The 18,963-nt window shown below is 31.8% G+C and overlaps 1 long non-coding RNA gene across 1 annotated transcript; it reads right to left on the reverse strand.

Annotated features, from left to right (window-relative positions):
* Positions 1-213: 213 nt before the first annotated feature.
* On the reverse strand, positions 214-3,260 carry LOC148779402 (uncharacterized). The gene is made up of 2 exons (XR_016045197.1): positions 3,075-3,260; positions 214-938 (listed from the first exon to the last, which is right to left on the reverse strand). It is a non-coding gene; the product is annotated as an uncharacterized LOC148779402 (long non-coding RNA).
* Positions 3,261-18,963: the final 15,703 nt, after the last annotated feature.

Here is an 18,963-nt window from a genome sequence, read left to right on the forward strand (position 1 = left end):
CACATCCAATTTCCACACAATTTTTCATCGATCCACATAATTTCTCGTCGATGAAAGAGCCTGAAAAATCCGAATTAGAAGAGCCAGCATAGTAAAAGAATCTAACCATGCAAGAAACTTCGATCCAAAATTTCACTGTGCTGAATATTATTTCAAAAAGTGCTTTCAACAATTAGGAAATCACAGAGAGAACATCCAATTTAAAAACAAATGTGCAACAATCTCATAATTAAATTAAATTAAGTGAACGTTGTTTGATACAATAAATTTAAAGCAAAAGCAAAGGTTAAGTACAAAAGTCCAGAAAATAATCGAGGTCAAGATCGACATCGTCTATTAGCAAAATAGATGCCGGTGAAGATCAAGATTATCCGGCAACATAATATATACGTAGCAGAATTTCGTTGATGGGATCACAAATATCCTCACTAGAAATTGGTTCAGTCAATCATCCACATAGAGATTGAGATTATGGGTGACGGAGAGAGGTAATATCCATTTAGAGAACAATCATCCACATAGAGATTGAGATTGTGGATGAAGGAGAGAGGCAATATCCATCTAGAGAATTGGGCAAAGTGCTCTACTGACTAAGGATAGAGAGTTCTTCATAGGGGAATGATTTCAACCAATAGGAGTAATCTACTCATAGAGGCTTTCTACGCTTGTATGCAACTCCTCCACTTCTCTTGTGAGTTCATTTGGATTTGAGACGCAAGTAGCAAGTCATTCTAAATTATGTGTAATCAATTCTAAATCATATGTTGTCATTTACGATTTACGGTCTTCTGCTTATATAGTTCACATCTTCTTGGCCAATATAGATAACAGCAAAGGACTTTATAGTGATTAGAAACTCTTTCACGACCGCAGAGTCAAATTATTTCATATCAATATTGGAAGGTGGAGTGAGCAATACTTGCCTCTTACTTCTCTCACTGCGAGATAAAAAAAAAAGGAAAGATAATTAAGAAAATTATTAAATAAAGAAAAAGAGAAAATAAATAATCCTACAAAAATATAAGGCAACCTTATAAAAACCGCATACCTTCACCTTACAAATTATTATCATAACCACCAAAATCCTCTGTCTCTAACATCCCCTACTTTCCTTGGTTTAAATTCGTAAGAGAAGATAAGATAACATCCCGTACTTTCTTTGGTTTAAATTCTTAAGAGTAGATAAGATAACATTAAATATAGCGTTTGTGAGAGAAATTCACTTGTACTTATACTGTTTTTTAATTTAAAGGTATAGAAAATACATTAGAAAATTAAGAGATAATCGAGAGATAATCTTTAATCATAAAAATTAAAGATTTAAAAATCAAAATATAATATTTAATTATGAAGATTAAGGATTTAAAAATCGAAAGATAATATTTAATCAAGAGATAACGTATGATCTTAAATATGTTAAAAAAGAAAAAACCACATATACTACCTCAAGATTGATCAAATAATAAAGTTAAACCAATCTATTGAAAAAATGAATAGGGACATGTCTTTCCTTGAATTACCAAAAAAAAAAACACCAAAGCAATATATTAAACACAAAGAATGACATAAAAAATTTCAAAAAATTTAAAAATACTCACTAAGAGGATGAAAAAGCAAATATTCACGATCTTTATTTTTTACATAAAATTAGGTTACGACACTAAAACAGTTAAAGAAATGAAGGAGATTAAATGAGATAAGATTTTCCTTTATATTTGGTAAATAAATGTACCCATTAACCTCTTTTTGAGAATTAAAAAAAAAAAAAGACTTTTAGGATTGGATTAGGACTGATATGGAATTGATGGAGACATAGAAAAATTATAATTTAGGTCAAATGACATGCTACAGTTTATAATGGGCTTGAGTGTATGGAATTTTGTCAGGATGAAATAAAAAAAAAAATTAAAAATAATGTTCAAGAAAAATAATAGACATTTCAATAATAGTTTTACATCTAGTGCACCATCCCATTAAACGGGATTTTAAAATTTTAGAAAAATATGAACATGAAAGATTATGTGCTCATGCGGGAGCACAAAAACATTCAATCATAATGACCCAACCCAATCCACGAGCATTGGACACAAAATATTGGGATGTGAAATTCGAACAAAAAAAAAAATACCCTATGAATAACTCAAAAAAACAATAAAAATCAAACCGGTAACCATTTGGATGTACCCAAAATTGCAATATTTTTTAATGACAAAAAAGTTTGAGATAGCAACTCGGAACCGTTTGGATAACCTCAGTAGATTTTATTCCCCAACAAAATAGATTATGAAGCTAAGCCAAAATTGCCCAAAAATGTGAGCAAAAAAACGCTCAAATTTTTTTCTCTTTGGTCTTCGCTCTTGGTGCCTTTCCCCAAACCTTCCCGCTCTTAGTGGGACTTACAAGAGCCTCTCTCCCACTCTCAAGTAGGTCTCACAACTCTTTCCTTCTCTCATTTTCAACTATGATGAGATTTTTCTTCGTTTCCCTCTTCATGTCTTTTCTCAATATAATTAAATTATGAAATTATGTAAATTGGGTTTGGGATTTCTTATCGATTTCTTTAAAATTTCATATTTCGAGTTATTTTTCTGCCATTTTCGACTGCTATATGGAGATCAAGAATAGGCAAAAAATAAAAAGAAAAATTTAAAAAAATCAAAATAATATTTTTTAGAAATAAATTATAGATGATTGATTTTTAAACTTTTCCAAGATTTAGAATTGAACTTTATAAAATTCATTTTTGTCTGTTGGTATTTACAAAACTTATTTCCAAATAACAACACACCTCAAAAATCAAATTTAAAAAGATGTTTTTCAAATTGTCTATTAGTAAACTATTTAAGCCTGTTATATGAGTATATTTTTTTTTATCTCCCTTGTGCGTAAACATGTGTTAGCACAAAAAAATATATAAAAATTTAAAATATGACTAGATTAGTCGTAAAGAAATACAATCCAACTATCACAAAAAATGTAATATAAAATCCAAAAAAATTAGTGTTTAAACAATAAAAATTACACAACGTAACCACAATAGTAGATTAATAAAAATAATGCTTGAATTAATATACCTCTTCAATCTCCTCCAATAGCTTAACATATTTTTTTCATGGGCTCCTCCCAACTTTTTTTTCGTTTTTTATAGTTATTCAAAGTTATATGAAAATATATTTGGAAGGTTTTTATAACACAATAAAAGAAAAGGTTGATCACAATTAAAACATGTAATTCCGAAGTCTTACATGTTGAAACCATGCAATCTCAAGCATATTATTTCACTAATTTATAATGCTTAAAGGCATGTGATTCCATGTCCAGAGTCAAAGGCATACAAAATGCATGTTATTTAAAGTTGCTCAAAAAAAATTTATGTAATGAAAAAAATACAGAAAAAATATGAATTTAGAATTTATTGCAACACATCAAAATAGATATATCTGGCAAATAAAATTTTCTTCTCATATTTTAATAGACATCCAAACAGTCTACCAACACAATAAAATAAAATAATAATATTTCTCAATTGAGAATGAAACAAATTGGATTTTTTTTTAATGTGATTATTTTTTTCTTTGAGATCCAAAGAGGGCCTAAACTTCCTAAAAAAATAAAAACTTCTTTGTAAGAATTCAAAAGTTAAGAAAGGGTCACTTCCCTCGCTTTTACTTTAAAAATAAAACTCAAGAAATTAGAAAGAATTTAGAATTTATATTCCTCTGCATGCTACCAAAATTTATTTCCTAATAACTCCACTATGAAATGAAATATCCCACTTCATAATTCTGCCACCTTAGAAGAAAGCACCATTCAACTCCAGGTATTCTAGGTCATCACCTGAAATACACAATCAAAGCCCCCTAATCTATGTTTCTGAATCTCGAGTAGTAATTTGTAGAGAAAATTGCATATGGACCTGAAAAAAGATCTGAAAATACGGTATGCTCCTTATATATCTAGAAATTATAACTAAGGTTGGTCAATACAACTTTTTTTTTTTTTTCTACAAAATTACTTCTCGGTTCGAGGATGGTATCATCGGTTCGCACTCTAATTTTAAGTTTTTGTTTTCTTATTTAGTAGGGGCAGTCCGAGGTTAGAATCCTCGGACCGATCGTTCTCTTTTTTGTAAAAAAAAATAGCAGTCCGAGGTCCCCGTCCCCATCCTCAGATTGCTCTTTATTTTTTGAAATAATAGTAGTCCTAGAATATTAACCTGGAACCGCTCCTTTTGTACCCCATTACCTTGCCAAATTTTGTATTCTATGCAAAGTATTGTTCACAATAGATAATGAATTGGGGGCTTTTCATGATTAAGGCAAAAAGAGAGTGCCCCTTTCGTTTTTAAGTGAGAAGAGAAATTGGGAAGAGAAAGAGCGGTCCGAGGTTAATATTCTCGAACTGATATTTTTTTCAAATGATATTACGGTCTGAGGTTCTCATTTTCGGATTGTTATTATCTCAAAAAATAAGCAGTTTTTTCTATAAAAAATAGAGAATGATCAGTCCAAGGATTCAAACCTCGTACCGCCTCTACTAAATATAAATAAATAAAATTAAAATATAATCCGAGGATGGCATCCTTAAATCGAAGGTAATTTTGTTAAAAAAAAGTCTCATTACCGACCTTCGTTGTAATTTTCGAGTATATACAAAACATACCGTATTTTTTTAATCTTTTTTCATGTCCTTACGTAATTTCATCAGTTTGTATCTCTTTTGACCCCGATTAGTTGGCCTTTCAAGAAAAAAAAAAAAAAAAACCCTAGCTCTTCAAGAACCAGCAAAGATTTCAAATTACAAGAAGTTTGATTCATAAAACTTGACAGAAAAAGCTTACAGTTGCACCCAGCGTTTTAAAAATCGCCGAGTCGAACCGGACTCGCCCGGTTCGACTCGGAATTCGTGAAAAAGGGACCGGATCGGTTCAAAAACCGGGAATCGTCCGGTTCTAGAGAGAACCGGACGATTCCGCACAGTGACTCGCCGATTCACTGTGCGGAATCGGCGAGTCCGTGAAGAACACGGGTTGCACAGTGTTCTTCACGGATTTTTTCCAAATTTGTCATTTTTTGATCATTTTTTTTGTTTTTTCGGCACGTGATCTGTTTTTCAGGCTGTAAACAGCTTTATTCAGCTTTTTTAACGATTTAATGGTGGAAAAATTGGTTTTTTTTGGATCAAGAAAAATTCGGGGTTTAGGGTTTCCGCCATTTTTGAAATTTCATGCCAAATAGGGCATGAATCTTTCAAAATTTGTTGGCATATTGATCTTAAAGCTGTGAATCAAAAGATTTTGTTACTAATTTGTGAAAATCGTTGAGAAAAACAGACTTTTTTGGAGATTGAAGGCTTCGGTTCACAAAAACAGGTAAGAACTTTGGGTTTTTTTGTTTTCCCGCCATTTGATTTATTTCATGGTATATTTTGAACAAAATGAGTTCAATAATTAGGGTTTTTAATCTTTATTGTGTCTAGTATGATTTAAAATTTTTAATTTTACGTAATCTGGTCAATTACAGCAAGAAATTTGATATGAACAGTGAGATGTCAGGGGAAAAAAATTCCGCTGTTTTTTTTTTTTTTTTCCGCCTTTTGATTTTGTTTTCATGATATATTAGAAATAATGTGTTAAAAATTTAGGTTTTTGATTCCTTATATTGTTGTTTATCAGAAAATATAGTCAATTGGATGTAATTTATTCACTTGGAGGTGATTTTTTGAGTTAAAATCGCTTATGTAAAACGACTCTGTGAAGAACAAATTTTTTCTTCTTTTTTTTTTTTTTTTTTTTTTTTTTTTTTTTTTTGTAGCCCATGATAGAATTTTTTGTAATCTATGATCGAATTTTTTGTAATCCATGATCAAAATGTTTGTTTTTTTTTTCTTGTAATCCATGATCGAATTTTATTTTTTATTTTTTATTTTTGTAACCCATGATAGAATTTTTTGTAATCCATGATCGAATGTTTTGTAATCCATGATCGAAATGTTTGTTTTTTTTTGTAATCCATGATCGAATTTTTTGTTTTTTGTTTTTTATGTAACCCATGATAGAGTTTTTTGTAATCTATGATTGAATTTTTTGTTATCCATGATGTAATTGTTTTTTTCTTTTTTAGTAATCCACGATCGAATTTTTTGTTTTTTTTTGTTTTTTTTTTTTGTAATGCATGATCGAATTTTATGTAATCCATGAACGAATTTCTTGTAATCCATGATAGAATTTTCTGTAATCCATGATCGACTTTTTTGTAATCCATGATCGAATTTTATGTAATCCATGATCGAATTTTTTGTAATCCATGATCGAATTTTCTGTAATCCATGATCAACTTTTTTGTAATCCATGATCAAAATGTTTGTTTTTTTTACTTGTAATCCTTGATCGAATTTTTTGTGTTTTTTTTTTTTTTGTAACCCATGATTGAATTTTTTGTAATCCATGATGGAATTGTTTTTTTTTGTTCTTGTAATCCACGATCGAATTTTTTGTTTTTTTATGTTTTTTTTTTTTTTTGTAATCCATGATCGAATTTTATGTAATCCATGATCGAATTTTATGTAATCCATGATCGAATTTTTTGTAATCCATGATCGAATTTTTAGAAAATTTATGAATTTTTTTTTTTAATCCATGATCGAACTTTTTGAAAATTTGTTAATTTTTTTTTTAATCCATGATCGAATTTTTTGAAAATTTGCTGTACTTTTTTTTTTAATTTCTTTTTATCCATGATCGAATTTTTTGAAAAATGATGATTTTTCGAAAAGATGTGAAAATCGTGATAAAGTTTTGATTATCATGATGTATTAAACATTTAAACCTAATTTTTAATTTTTATTGTTTGAGTTTGCTGTAATTTTTTTTTTTTTTTTTTTCATGATCGAATTTTTTGAAAATTGATGATTTTCCGAAAAGATGTGAAAATCGTGACAAGGTTTTAATTATCATGAGGTATTAAACCATATTTTAAATTTTTATTGTTAAAGTTTTGGTTGAAAAAATTGTATGTTGATGGATTATTTATGCAAAAAAATGCATGTTATTATATTTTCAATACAAAACTGTATTTTTTTTATTTGTTGTTCATGGATTTTTAAGTTGGAATGACTGATGTTAGCCGGCTCTTTGAAGAATTGTTTTTATTATTAATTTTTTAATGCAAAAAATGTATGTTCTTGATAATTGAGTTGTAGCCATGTTTGGAGCTTGCATTTTGTATTATTCTAAATGTTTGTAATTGATATGTACGAAATATTATTGTCAAAAAAGGTATTTTGCAATAACAAATAACAACGAATATGACTACATGAACTACCGCAACATATTATCACTACATATTGTGATTATTTTTCTTTTTGAACTGTCAGGTTAATTTAAACTTTTTACATCTTAAAACAGTTGAATCATGTCAAGATCTATAGAAGACCCTGCATGGCAACATGGGGTCAGACTTGATCTCAACAAGAAAGACAAAATTATTTGTAATTACTGTCAAAGAGTGATAAGTAGTGGGGTACATAGGTTCAAGCAACACTTGGCAGGGGTTAAGGGAGAAGTTTCTGCATGCACTAGTGTCCTTAGTAATGTAAAAAAACAGATGGTGGCAATTCTTAATGCTAGCAAAGGTAAAAAAATTGCCAAACATAGGACATATCAATATTCGCATATTCATCCAAAAACATGAAAATTCTTAATGGAGTACCCTCATTTTTTATTGAATTCCTAAAAAACAATATTTATAATGAATTTTAATAATTTTTTCGGATTTTTTTGAAGCTTTATTCTGACCGATTCACCCGATTCCGATCCGGACCGCCGATTCGCCGATCCGGATCGCCGATTCGCCGATCCGGATCGGTTTTTGAAAAGCCCGATCCGGGTCACCGATCCGGTTTTTAAACCATTGGTTGCACCAGTTCATGCAATAAGAACAGAGAAACTTGGGTATAACCACCGAAACAAGGAACACGAAAATAGATAGAGATTAAAGAAGAAAGAAAAGAGCAAAGGACTAACAATATATAGAACTAAGAAAACGAAAAAAATAAAAGCAAAATAAAATCCAAAGAACTAAGGAGAAGAAGAAAGCAAACTTACCTTGAACAAAGAAGACTATGAACCTTAAATTTTTGGACATATAGAAGAGGACCCAAGGACCCTAAACTTTGGGGTGTTGTGTAAAAAGAAAGGGTGGGTTTATAACTATGTAGGACTCTAAACTTTTGGTTTTCAAATTTGTATACACCGCGCCCTAAACACATATCATGCCACACATTGTTAATAATCAATGGTGGAGAAGCTCGGCCAAAACTTATTAGGAATCCTAACGCTAATCTAATTCCTTAAATTAAGCGATATCTAAACGTAACTATATCTTCCTAACCTTAAGGAAAATTAGTTATAGGTATGCGCCAATTAAGAGAGGACAATAGTTTCGTTAGAATTAAAATTCTTTATTTATTTCATATTTATCTTGGCCATATTGATTGCCTAATTACTTTTAGGATACGGTTTCTATATACCCGCATATTGTAGAAATGCACGCTTGGCAATAAATATAATTTTATCTTAATTTTTAGAGAATATATAATGTTTAACATGGAGATCATGAATATGAAAAAATAGTAATAATTAAAAACTAAAAATAATAATTATATTAAAAAAACATCTGGACTGTTAGTTACATTTATTTTTAAATGAACCACTTATTTGCATCCATCTTTAAGATGGATGCTTTATACCTCTGGACCGGCTATTATAGAAATGCCCTCCAGCCCGCATGTAACAATTTTCCTTTACAATTTTGGAGTATTTATCTCATGTTTATCACGGCCAAGACTTATTGTCAACTTTCAACAAAAAAAAACAACAGAAGCAAGAAGCGACCAAGGATTAACAGATGAAGTGGGGAAGTAAGAAGGAAAGAGTTGAATCACCAAAAAAAAAAAAGAAACAAAAGGCTTACCTCCATTGATAGAAACCGGGGCACGTATTTCTCTCCCTCAAATTACTTCTTTTTTTCCTCTTTCTAACTCTCCTTCAAATCACTTCTTTCTTTCTGTCTAACTCTCCCTCAAAATGCTCAGCTGAAAGAAAATGAAAAGGGTAGTATCTCTTAATTTATAAGTGGTTGTCTCAAGTTCTAAGGAATTTGGGGTTTATCATGAAAGAAAAATAAAGACCCAATCAATGTAAGATTTAGGGTTTAGTTTAACTAGACCCATTACTTCGGATTTTAGGATGCAATATTTTCTTCTTGATTTGGATAGTATTTGGACAAAAGCTTTATCATGAAAGAAAATTAAAAACCCAATCAGTGTAGGATTTAGTATTTAGTTTAACTAGACCCTTTTGATCCAGGATTTTAGGATGCAACTTTTCCTTCTTAATTTGGATAAGATTTGCACAATTTTTAATCGGTTTTCCATACGATTATACGAGTACTTCAAACTTCAAAGAGAGAGAGAGAGGACGTGTAATTATTTTCCATGCAAAAAAAGGGAACCCAATTGTTCTTTTGATGTACATAAAAATATCGTATATTCTTGTGAAATTTCTAAAATCTACCTAAAAGAACTTTAGGAAATTAAGGGACAAACCCTATTGGGCCGTTTGGATAGGAGGAAATTAAAAATCTTAACTATTTGAAATCCAAAGAAATCTATGGATTTTCAATATCATGGATTTTTATCATAGATTCTTCAAATCTCTTGCTTGGATAAACTATACAAAATTCATAGATTCCTTGCAATTACTTCCATGTCTATTGTTTGGTAACAAAACATGATACATTTTCTCTCTCTAAAAGTTTAATATATTTTCCCTTTCTAAAATTCAAAATTTGGGATAATGTGTCTATACAAAATTTTGAGATAGTTTATCTCTCTAAAATTTGATATGGTTTCTATCTCTAAAATTTAATATACTTTCTATCCAAAATTTAAAATTTGAAATTGTTTTTTTTAAATTTTGAGATAGTTTCTTTCTAAACATTTTAGGTGCTTTCTCTCTCTAAAATTTAATATAGTTTCTCTTTTTTATTTTAAGATACTCTCTCTCTAAAACTTAAAACTTGAGATAGTTACCATCTTCAATAATTTTGAGATAGTTTCTCTCTCTAAACATTTTTAAGTAGTTTCTCTCTCTAAAATATGAGAGTTTTTCTCTCAAATTTTATGATACTTTTTCTCTCTAAAAGATAAAATTTGAGATAATTTCTCTCTAAAATTTTTACAAGAGTTTCTCTTTCTAAAAAATTTTATGTACTTTCTCTCTCTAAAAATTGATATATGTTGCCCAACAAAAAGTACCCAACAAAGTACAAAGCAGAAAGAGAGAGAGAGGATGGCCAAACATAAGAAATAGGGTTTCAAAAGTTGTAGGGTGCTTAAAGGGCACCGATCGTCATCCAAAGAGGGTTTCAAAAGTTGTAGGGTGCTTAAAGGGCACCGATCGCCATCCATTTCCGCCATAGCTCGTGCCTTGGAGCCTCTGATTCATTGGCGGTAGCTTTAACGTGTTGCAAAAGGTGAAAAGGGAAATTAGGCCACTAGCTTCCCCTCAAAGAGAGAATTCAAATTTACTGTCTCTCTAGGAGGATTTCTTGATGTAAACTGTGAATCAAAAGGGAAGCAAAGTAGTGAAGCAAATTGACGGGTCAAGGACTATGCAGTAAAAGTTTTGTTGAAGGATTGGAACAAAACTATGATCTGAGCTCGCACCTCACGACAACCTCAGATCTGAGCTCGCACCTCACGACAACCTCAGATCTGAGCTCGGACCTCACGACAACTTCAGATCTGAGCTCGCACCTCACGGCAACCTGCTCGCACCTCACAGCAACCTCAGATCTGAGCTCGCACCTCATATTTAACGGCAACCTCTGATCTGAGCTCACACCTCATATCTGAGGTTGAGGAGCCTATTGCTCTGATACCACGTTAGAATTTTCAAATAACTGCATAGAACTCTTTTAAATTTTTTAATCAAGAATACACAAAACTCCATATAAATATACAAAACTCTATATAAATATACGATCAATAACCATTAAAGATAAATACCAACAGTTATGGATAGACATGACCTAATCTTATCAAAAGATATGCATCCATACAAATGCATTTCCATACTGATATATATCCATATTTCTAACTAAAAGAGAGAATACATAACTAATATACTTCATCTCTAATATACAAGACTTCGTATAAATATAAATAATAACAACGGTTATAAATAGACACCACCTAAACTTATCAAGAGATATGTATCCATCCATATGCATATCCATAGTGCTATAGTGCTATGTATTCGTATGATATATATATATATATATATATATATACACATTAACATTATCAACCCCTTATTGATAGCCTATATACATCACCTTTGAGTATTCATTGAACTTCCTGAAGAACAGAATATATGAACTTTCATAAGGGAATGGAAACTACAGGTTCTCATTTTTTGAAAACCTAAAACTAGTTTCCTGCAATAGTTCATATTATCCAACAACAAAGTTTTGTACCGCATTAGAACTTCCTATTGCCCTTAAAAAGAGAGAGAACATGCCCTTAGAGGGAGAGAGAGATGGTTGGAGATTATGATTCAGGATTTTATTTTTATTTTTTTTGAGTAATTCAATTGGGAAAACAAGCCCCTATATATTTGATGAGTTAACTTTTTAAAGGTGTCAATCCGTGGTATTAATGGATTGAAAACAACTACATGATAACTAGATATAGAGGTGCTACCGCTACAACCCAACCCCTTTCTGCACAAGTTGAAAACCCTTTTATTTGAGTATACAGTTCCCGTTTCAAAAACACGTAATCAAGGAGCCATATATTCATCAAGAAATCCGTGACGATGTTATTGAAAATTTTAATAGGAGTGAGAAGGTATCTATGACTTAGCAATAGAGTGACTTCACAACCTTCGAGGATAAGGAAGAAGCAACGTACCGGGTAGGGTTTGACTCGTTAAGAAAGGAAAATTATAAATATCTATTTTATATTTGTAACCCCGGCACTTCATAAATCACACTCTTAATGCTAGAAATTTTTTATTTGCAACCAACCCAAAGTAAAAATAAAAAACTTAAACCAAATACTTTTGTTTAGACCATGTTGTTTACTTTATCTAAGGCAGTTTTTACTGAGACAACTTGAATATAGATGTGCGAGACTAGCTCCGTATATTCAAGTTGTGTTGGTCTTGGGCCATCACATTTTTCGCATCATGTTATGGAAAAAAAGGGGTATTTTACTCTAAAATAATTTTTTTTTTTTTTTTTTTTTTCAACGGGTAGTTGCAAAAAAACAAAAGAAAAATAATGTTGATGTTACTAGTGTAGTATCGAAAACGATGAGGGGGAAGAGGGGGAGGATGCGTTGAAAGTGTAAATTAGGGGGTTTTATCATTTTTTCTTTAAAAAAAATTTTAATGATTGTATCTTGAATGTATCGCAAGCCTGAATCGTAGCACTAAAAAACAACACAAGGTTTCCAAATTTGGACCATAGAGAGTGGAGAAAAGTTCCCCTTTCAACTATGCAACAAAAACAATGGACGCGTCGAGTTATAAGTGGTTTTACATAAGAGAGGCGAATATATGTTATGCTAATGTAGGAGCATATTGTATACTTATTTCTTTAATTGAAATATCTGTTTGTGAGGATTTTTTTTTTCAAGCCAAAATATATTCTATTTCGATTGGAATAGAATATCCATTTACTCCCTTAGGTAAAACCTCACTTTGAAATAATTTTAGGATCCTATAAATTAACATCAATAAAAAAAAAAAAAAAAAATCTTAATTGTTCCTTTATGCACTTGAAAAAGACAATGTATAGAGATTGAATAGAGACTCTCTATTTTTTATACAGCAAAATATAAATATTAGAAAACTCAAATTTCAACTTTTCTCTTAAGAATAATCTTCTAGTAGTTACCAAGTGGTTCCTAAATTTCATATTGAAAAAATCCTCCCAAGTAGATTTTCTAATCAAGGGAATAGAAGTAAACTATACTCCATAAAGAGCATAGTATGCGTACTCTTTTTCAATCTAAAATTTTCGAATCTAAGTGAGGATCACTAGATAAATATTTTGTTTTTAAACATGTAAAATTTGAGTTTTTAACTCTTAGATTTTACTCTCGGATAATCTCTATTCAATACATAGACAATTTTTCTTTTTACACATATTTGAATTTAAGTTATTTCATTTTATTTTTATTTCTCTGAGTTTGACCTCTAGGTTGAAGAGGTTATTGAGGTCCTAAAAATAGTCCTGGTTTAACATGAGGGAGTAAATAAATAACATGTTCTCACACGAGCACAAAATCTCTCAACAAGAAACTTGTGAGGTTACGCGTAGAGTGCAAGTTGTTAACCAAAGAGGTGGTTGGTGAGCTGGGGGTGTAGAAGCGTGCACTGACCGTTTTCATTTTCAAACAACAAAATGCATCATACTTTTCAAACCCATGGGGGAAAGGATCTTTTTAACAGGTTGGCGACAAAATGGCGGAGAATGGGTCGGATCGGGTTTGGATTCACTCAGATATAGACAAAATCTTATAAACAAAATAAATCTCTCTGATGATAATGTCTATGTGATTTTGTGCCTTTCCCACTACATATTACTCCATCAATTTGTCTGCCCCCTGTAGTATTTGGCACTGTGGTATATTAGGGAAGTATAGAAAGCTTGTACTTATCCACATATATAATAACTCGGGTTGTTTTATGTATAATTCATGGTACCTTAGTGATGGTTTGTTGCAGCTCGTATTTGTTTTTTCTTTACTATGGACAATTCATGCGCCTGTAACGAATCTCACCCAAATTTTAACAAGAAATTCACATTTACCTCTTTAGTCATGGACTTTGAACATTTAACGTCAAACATGGGCAAATTCCAATTCTTTTAGCTTCTAGGAAATAATTTTTCATGACAAGCATTGACCGTAGAATTAAAATCAGGCGGTTGAGGTTATTATTTGAGTACAAAGTCAAAAATAAAATTTTTCAAATGTTGTGACACATTTTAATCTATTAAATTTCACATCTAATGGCTAAATGTGCCAAAACTCAATGGTCTCATAGTATATAGTCTCTTACATATATATATATATATATATATATATGATACCATTTTAGCCCAAGAATCTCCCTAAATATTAAACTGGTAAGGAAATTATAAAAGATTGCGGAATTTATAATAAGTAAGAAAAGATTGTAGTATTATAACTTATTAATTGCTGAAGTATAGAAACATAATAAAGAAATGCAAATATTATAACAATAATTGGTAATACTGAAATGTCAAAGACAATCCAAGAAGTATGAGTATAATCGGAAATTTTAAAAGTAAAGACTAACTTGAACTGCATTACTCACTGATTACATATACACAAGCTTGCGAATTTCCTCCACTCGGAAGGCAAATAGGAAGGTAAAGAGGACTGATTACAATCACACATAAAAGTTATGGAGGTTACCGACTTTATGAAGTTCAGTCGTCGATGACCTGTCTTAGATACAGATTGAGAAGAGAAGAAGGTAAGAAGAAGAGAAGAGATCTTATGAGAGAGAAAGTATGAGAAGATCTAGATCTTAAAGAAACTATGCTGCTGTGCTGCTGCTGCGAGATCGTCTGCTGGTGCTGGAAGATATCCTTGATGCTCTGAATTCTTCTTGGTTGAAGAGGTATTTATAGAGGGCTTGGTCTTCAATGAGTGGCTGGTATTAATTGCTTGCCGACGAAGGAAAGGATGTGATTGGCTGGAGGAGGTTGTGGCTCAGGATTGTTTGCTTGCTGGAGAAGGCTTCGTAAAGATAAGGAGATGATACGTGGCTATCACTGATTTGCTGATGGCTGTTGGTTGATGTGACCTGAAAGGGAACAAGGTTGTCCTTTATGTGACGTGGCCTTTGTCGTCTTATGAAGAGGGAATCTTTCCTGTAGAGGGACTGCAACGTGGCTTTTGTCGTTTATGCAGAAGGAATCTTTCCTGTAGAGGGACGCGTTTTCTTTATTGAAAAGAGAATATTATATGCTGTAGTAGTCTTATCACTGTCGGTGTAGTCATATCAATGTCGGTGTAGTCATGTCGATGCTGAAGAAGGAATTGGACCACCGGGTCGGGTCATTCTGTGGGCCTTTGGCTGAAATCATCCAACAGGGGATTTCCTGATTGGACTGTTTCTTCTGATGATGTTGGTACGGCTCTATTGGGGGTGAAAACATGGAGCAATGTTTGCTCTATTTCCTCAAAGGTAGCATTGGGATTTGACTGTTTCAACCTTTTGAGATAGGCTGAGAAAGTAGGGAGACTGACTGTATTATATGTAGCAGAGTTGAAGGTTGTGGGTTGCGGAGGTATTCTTTTCAAAGGTAAAGTAGTAGGATTAGTATTGAAGATATCCCACCATTTAACCTTCACGGTTTTGCCAAGTTGGGGAATGTAAGTATAGTCAAGAGTATTATTTTCAGAGATTGAATATTCCCATTTGAGAATCCAGGGAATTTGGTAGATGGCCATGAAATAAAGGTGGTAATCATCGGTTTCAGTGCAAGTATTATATTCAACAAATTTAGTTTGTAAGGCTTGAAATGGCTCTGGCATTATTTGGGTTAAGGACCCCCAGATTAGGAACCAATGTCGGAACCAGCTAGGGAATCTCTCAAGGATAGGGAATTTGAATTGAATATACCAGGAGTGTGTATTATTTTGATTTTGGTAAGCAAAGACTTTGTGCCATGCTTCAATATATTCACTATACTTATATGATTTATATTGGAATATTGGATTGAGAAGCTTTTTCCCTTGATTGGGATTGCAGCCCCAATCTTCATATGAAAGTAACCTTTTGATTTGCAATTTTGAATATGCAAATATTTTGGTATTTTCTTGGTAGAAATGTACTATGGAAACTGAACCAGTCTCCATAAGTATGGCTTCATACCATTCTCGGTTCTTGATACCATAAGAAGAGTTCATATGGTTGGATAAATATAGGGGAGCTATTTTGCATGGGTCTAAGCCAATATGATTGTCTGAGATGATAGTTTCTGGTAAGAAAGCAATATCAGTATATACTGACTTGGGAGAATTTGAAGTTTGTTTATTGGGATACGATGCTGGGGTGAATGCTGGACTTGGGGTAACAAATGGACTTTGTGGAGGAGATTGGATTATGTATTCTGGTACATTTGTGGACCTTAAGGGCGACATAGGGGTTAGGTCAAGAGGAGAATGACTGGGCATGAGAGGCCCATATCTATTGCTTTGAATTAGGTCCATTGGCAGTTTGCCTTTGGAAGATTTGGAAGAAGGATTCATTTTTGGATTAGTAATATGTTTAGAGATGTGCAAACCTTGAGAAGAGAAAACTGTAGGGCGAAATGATTTTGTCCTGTTGTCTTCTTTAAGATGATGGATATGGTCCCCCCTGCAAAAATTCACGGGTTAAGAAGTCAGGAAGGGAATTCGAAGAACCGTGCAGATGTTCAATGGAAAAGTCGAAGGCAGATAAAATTGCTTGCCATCGAGCAAAAATTTGTTTAGAAACAAGATTTTGGACATCTTTTTGCAGAATATCCTTTGCAGCTTTACTATCAGTGCGTATGAGAAAATGTTGATTGAGAATATCGGTTTGGAATTTGCAAACACAATGGATGATAGCAAGTAGTTCCTTTTTAACAGTGGAATAATTCTTTTGAGTTGGATTCCATGCTTTTGAAGTAAATCGTATTAATTGTTCTTTAGAATTATTAAGAGATTGTTTTAAGATGCCTCCAAGGCCAAGATCAGAAGCATCGCATTCAATGATTTTAAATGCAAGGGGATCAACTAGGTTTAAACATGGAAGTTCTTTAGCTTTAAGTTTAAGACGTTGGACAGCTAAAGTATGAATATCAGTCCATGGGGGAGGATGCTTTTTTAAGCGATCATAAAGAGGTTTTGCATCCAAAGCAAGATTTTGGTAAAAATCACTTATGTAATTTAGACATCCTAGAAAGCGCTGTAATTCAGTTTTATCAAAGATTTTATCAGGGAATTTATCAGCAAAAAGTATTGAGCGATCAATTGGGATGATAGTTCCTTGATTTATATTGTGTCCTAAGAATCTTATTTTGGTTTGAAATAAATTTAACTTAGTGGAGGAAACTACTAAACCAGATGTCTTTATTAAATGGATAAAAGTATGTAAGTGTTTGAAATGCTGTTCTATAGATTCAGAGAAGACTAAAATATCATCAATGTAAACAATCATAAATTTGTAAAAGGGATTGAATATATCATTCATGATTTTCTGAAATTCAGATGGAGCATTTTTCAATCCAAATGGCATGACATTCCATTCGTATTGTCCAAAGGGAACATTAAAGGCTGTTTTATATTTATCTTTTTCGTTTATTTGGATTTGCCAAAAACCGGATTTTAAATCGAATTTGGAGAAGATTACAGCATGTAATAATCTATCTAATAGATCTTTTTTATTTGGAATAGGATATCGTATCCATTTTAAAACTTTATTAAGGGGTTTATAATTGATGACTAGTCGAGGAACACCTCGTTCTTGTTCAGCATTTTTGTTAACATAGAAAGCAGAACAACTCCAGGGAGAAGTACTAGGACGTATTAATTTCTTATTGAGTAGATTATTTATTTCTGTTTGACATGTTTGTAATAATTCAGTATTCATTTGGATTGGCCTAGCCTTAGTTGGTATTTTTGATTCATCAAAACTGGTTTCATATGGTAATCCTACTATATGTTGTTTTCGATGCCAAAATGCATTGGGTAGTTCATTACATATTTCTGTTTCAATAATATTCTTAAGATGTTGTATTTTTTGTATTATTTCAGCAGATTGGAGGTTTTCGCTTATAATCTTATGTTTGATTTCCAATTGTAATGATCCTAAGAAGCTTTCTTTATTTTTGATATTTTGTTTAACAGTATTTATTTCTTTAATTCTTGGTTTATCAAGAAATTCAAATCTAATGGGTGTACCATGTATATTTGTTTCAAGGCCTGTATGGGAAACTGTAACTGGATATAATAAAGTAAGAAAAGGGACTCCTAAAATTACAGCTTGACTGAGTCCTTTGACCATGATGAATGGAGTAGGGAAGCAATGTCATTCCGTACATATTTTTGCATTGGAAAGTTTGTATTTGATAAATAGTCTACTACCATCGGCTGTATTAAGGATTTGGGTGGTTTTATCAAAATATTTAGTAGGAACTAATCCTTCATTAAGACAATTTAAATCAGCTCCCGAGTCTATTAATGCTAAAGATTGAAACTCAAATTCATCATTTATTACAATAGTTATTAATACAAACCATTTTTGTGTGATTACTTTATTTATTATATTAACCGAATGTCTATTGGATGAAGATTCACCACAATGTATTTGATCTAAATAATCATTAAGATGATTTGAATAGTCATTGGGATGATATGATTTGAGTAAATGATTGAATTCTACCATGTCTTCCTCAGTCTGTACTCCAGAAGTATTATGAAGTTCAAGAATTTGAATTCGTGTTTTTAATTGGGATAATTCGATTTTGACAGTATTAACCTCAGCTTTGAGTTCAGCAATAGTAGGTTCCTTTTGGGTAGCTTCATGCTGGCTGATTCTTTTCATAATATCAGAAAAATTATAATTATCAGGAGGTTTAATTAATGGTGTATGTTTTGTTTTTGATTTAGTTAGATTTATAAATTGAGTAATTATTTCTCTTTTTTCATTGGGATCGGATATTTTTTCTATTAAATCTAGAATTAGATTATCTTCTTTTGTTAATGTATGAATATCAGATGATATAGGACAGTTGCATATTTCATTATCATCGTCAATATCCGAACTATTATTCGACCAATAAAAATCATCATTATGTATTGTACCTATAAAGGAAGTATCACTACTAG

This window comes from Amborella trichopoda, chromosome 12 (assembly GCF_054954075.1).
Source record: "Amborella trichopoda isolate Santa Cruz 75 chromosome 12, AtrichopodaSantaCruz75HAP2 v2.0, whole genome shotgun sequence".
Taxonomy (NCBI): domain Eukaryota; kingdom Viridiplantae; phylum Streptophyta; class Magnoliopsida; order Amborellales; family Amborellaceae; genus Amborella; species Amborella trichopoda.